The sequence below is a fragment of the Suricata suricatta genome, chromosome 8 (genome assembly GCF_006229205.1).
Source record: "Suricata suricatta isolate VVHF042 chromosome 8, meerkat_22Aug2017_6uvM2_HiC, whole genome shotgun sequence".
In the NCBI taxonomy this organism is placed as follows: Eukaryota; Metazoa; Chordata; class Mammalia; order Carnivora; family Herpestidae; genus Suricata; species Suricata suricatta.
The window spans coordinates 7,371,275-7,375,509 of NC_043707.1; the positions used below are offsets into that span (position 1 = coordinate 7,371,275).

Here is a 4,235-nt window from a genome sequence, read left to right on the forward strand (position 1 = left end):
CTGCTTAATCCAGGGAAGTCCTTTGACGACCCAACCCTGAGTCTATGATTTATGTTTATATTGTGGGTTAGCTGTGTATGGGGCGGGGTTTTAAAGCACCCAAGGCCAGCCAAGGGCACCCACGTGAGAACCCTAAGCTCACTGGTGGGTCTTTATAAATGGCAAAGCCACTAAAAGAACTTGCTGTTTGACATTTGGAAGTTAAAAAAAAAATAGGGGAGAGAGGAAGCAGTGAGGAGCAGCTTCTTGCCAGGAAACAACCCCAGAGAGAAAAGTGTGCTCTCATCTTGGCTCAGCTCTGCATTGCTGTGTGACCTTGAGCTGGTCATATCCCTCTCTGAGCTTTAGAGGGGCTGGGCTAGCTAATCCAGCTAAGCCTCAGAAGTAACGGGAAGTACTGCTTACAAAGAAACCTGCCTGGGCCCCACTCCAGAAGCGCTGAATCAGAGTCTCTAGGGATGAGGCCCAAGAACCTGTACTTTTAATATGCTTTGCACATGATTCCTCTGCCCTCTGGACTTTGGAAACAAATGGACAAGTCAGCCTTTCAAGTCCCTTTCAGATACTCAGACTGTTATTCTGGGAGAGAAAATACAGGCAGTGCACAGATGGGATTTTCTCAAGGAATAGAAATGAAAACCTTATATCTTGCAAGAAATCAGAGGAAAAACATAAACCGTTTGAGGAAGAATCCCATCAGGCCAGCAGGAGGGAGCGCGGGCCTGGGGGTCCGACCCACAGTGGTCAAGCCAGGCTGGCTGGGCTCCAGGACCGAGGACACGCGGCCAGCCTCTCCCCGTGGCCCTGTCTCCCCAGCCTCCAGGTCAGGGAGCGTCCTGCTCCGTGAGGCGTTTTGTGGCTGTCAGTGAGAGGCTCTGTCGTTCAATAAAGAGCGGTATTGTCCCCATTTGGGCCCCACACTGAAGGACATTTCCTAACTGTCGATTTGCAAACTGGGTCACGCAGGTGAGTTGGTCCACCTGCATCATTAAACAGTAGTAATAATAACAATGACTTCAGAGTTATTAGACGCTTACCATAAACCAGAGACTATGCCTAGCGCTGTGCAGGAATTAACCCACTTAGTCCTTGCAACAATCCTTTGAGAGAGACGCTATTATTATCCACATTTCAAAGATATGAAAACTGAGGCCCACAGAGGCTAAGTAACTTGCCCAAGGAAACACGGCATAGGGCCTCTGCGTACCTCTAAGAGCCTGTGTGCAAACCAAAAAAGGCATCCCCTTTTGAATGAGAACAAACCCCCTTTCCGGGACATTATAACTAATATAAATAGCTCAGATTAGCACCTTTACGTAAGGAGGAGGCATCTCCCAGATCCAGATGGCGCCAACCCCATGCCAGCTTGCACAGCTTGGCAGATACAGGGCAATCTGGATGTCAGTCCCCAGTCACCTCCTCATCTGTATGCATGTGCACAGTGCGCAACACGAACAACTGTGCCGCCCAGACCTAATACCACTACTGCCGGGCAAGGCTGGGGTTTGACCCTAAGCTGTCTGACTCCAAGCCTGTGCCTTTGACCCCAATAAATTTCAGTTCTTGGCAAGATGTAAAAATAACAGACACTCTTCTCCACTTTATAACAGGGAGACAGATGAGAGCCTTTCAGTGCACATCCGGAGGGCACGCATCGAAGAGAGGAGCGATCAGCTGGGGGTGCTCACTGCTTAGTCACCAGGGGGATAGTCACTCAGCAGCACGCTGGCCACCAGAGAATTCTGGCCATTCTAGTTAAACGTTTTCCCCCGCACGGTAGATATTTTTAAGGCATACCCACCTGGCCTGTTGATTTAAAGTAGGCTATAAAAGAGTTTCTGAGGCTGAACTGCCCATCACTGAGAGGCACGGAAATCCCGCAGAGGAGGCTCAAGATGGTCCTTCTCCGCATCCACCTGATCAGAATTCTGCTTTGGCACATCCAGCATCTCAAAATGAATGTTGGAAAGAGGAGCCTTTATTAAGAACTCTCGGGCTCAATGGGAAGGAGACACACAGTCCCATGAGGCGATGGCCAAAGACCTCAAGAGCCATTTCACCAAAGAGACGTATGGACGGCAGGTCTGCACACGACGCGGTGCTCACCGCCACGAGCCGGGGGGGGACACGCAAATCACACCCGGAACGAGATCTCCCCACAGCCCTGTCAGCATGGCCGAAATAAAAACCAGCGACAACACCAAACGCCGGTGGGGAGGCGGAGAAAGCGGACGGGTGGCTCAGACACTGCTGGTGACAATGGCAGGCGGCGCGGCCACTCTGGAGACAGTTTGGCAGGTTCTCAGACACTAGACATACATGCACCATATAATCCTGCAACTGCCCTGCGGGCGGTCACTTCTGAGAAATGGAAACTGTGCAAAAACCGGCACGGGAAGGCTCAGAGCAGCTTTCTTTAGGGGCACCAGGGTGGCTCAGCCGGTTAAATGTCCGACTTTCGCTCCGGTCATGATCTCACAGTTGGTGAGTTTGAGCCCCGTGTCGGGCTCTGTGCTGACAGCTCGGAGCCGGGAGCCTGCTTTGGATTCTGTGTGTGTCTCTCTCTACCCCTTCCCACCTGTGCGCACTTTCTCTCTCTCTCAAAAACATTTTATTTAGATTCGTCCCAAACTGGAAAGAGCCCAGTGTCCTTCAGTGAGTGAGAATTGGCAGACTGGGGTCCATACCATGGAATTATGTTCAGCAGTAAAAAGGCATAGCCCGCTGATACGTGTCACACATTGAAGGGACCTCAAGAGAATTATCCCGGGTTTAAAAGGTCAGTCTCAAGAGATATATGGCATGGTTACTTGTATATAATATTCTTGAAATAAGATTGAAGAGATGGAGGACAGATTAGGTGTAGCCAGGGATTAGGAAAGCGTGGGTCAGAGGCGGGTGTGGCTAGGAAGGGGTGGCCAAGGAGCCTTGTGATGGAACAGCCCTGCATTTCCATTGTGACCGCGGTCAGCAGATCCACACCTATGATAAGCCTGTATCGAAACACACACGCGTACACACACGAGTGCATATCAAAGTCGTTAGATCTGAATAAGCTCCATGGGTTCTATCAATGTCAAGTTCTTGGTTGCGCTAGATGTTCTCATTGGGAAAAACAGGAAGAAGGGGAAGAGGAATGTACCTGAACTCCTCCCTCCTCCCTACTTCCTATGGATGTATAAGTACTTCAAGGTATGGAGTTAAAGAATATAATTAGGAAATATTCACAGAGTATTAGGCTACCAGAGCTCTACAGGACAATGTATAAAGCATGCAGGTGGTAAGAACTCATAGTCCACTGGGAGGTAAAATCAAGAAAAGATACTTCGATCACAACTGTATCCAAGTCAGGTTTTCATACACTAAAAAATATGATCTATACTCCTATGTGGGAAGAGCAGTCTCATCTGGCCACAAATGCATCACTGTTTAGAAATAGGACCTGTGTTAGAGAAACCTTCACGTACATGTATGAAGAAATATGTGTGAAGAAGCTGATGGCCACATTATTTATAATAGGACACAGGACAGCCTACATGTCCATCATGCCCTGTGGAGATCCATTTTAGGGAAGAGTAGGCAGCACTTAATAAGAACAAAGATGATGTTTATGCACAGCCATGGACAGTACCAAGGATGTCCATTGGGGAAACAGAGGCATGCTATTTCTGTTTTATTACTTAAAATAATTTTTTTAATGTTTATTTTTGAGAGCGAGATGAAGTGTAAGCAGGGGATGGGCAGAGAGAGAGGGAGACACAGAATATGAAGCAGGCTCCAGGCTCTGAACTGTCAGCACAGAGCCTGACACAAGGCTCAAACTATAAACCATGAGATCATAACCTGAGCCAAAGTCGGATGCTCAACTGACTGAGCCCCCCAGGCGCCCTGAGGCATGATATTTTTAAATAACAGTGATTTGTAGAATGATAAATTCTGTATGTAATAGCTATACTATTATAATCATGTACAAATATATATTATGTATGCATTATAATTATGTATTACATAAATATAATATATACACATGTAATTGTTTTTTTATGAGAAAAGGAGGAAACACATGAGTGTATACATGTTTATATAAAGGAGGAGAAAGATTGTCCAGAAAGGGGTACTGCAAACCGAGCGTAAATGCTCAAAGATCAGGGCAGACACTTGCCAAGAACCAAGCCAGGCCCTTTAGAAACATCCTGTCCTTGGATCCTTGCAACAACCCCCGGAAGTAAGCGCCA

General features: G+C 47.6%; 1 long non-coding RNA gene across 5 annotated transcripts in view; it reads left to right on the plus strand.

The window, feature by feature from the left end:
* The window catches only part of LOC115299304, a 68,078-nt gene extending 65,873 nt beyond the window's left edge, over positions 1-2,205 (plus strand). For all 5 annotated transcript variants that reach the window (XR_003912102.1, XR_003912105.1, XR_003912103.1 and 2 more), the window contains one exon: positions 1,611-2,205. This is a non-coding gene — a long non-coding RNA (uncharacterized LOC115299304). The remainder of the gene's footprint in view (positions 1-1,610) is intronic.
* The last annotated feature ends 2,030 nt before the right edge of the window (positions 2,206-4,235 follow it).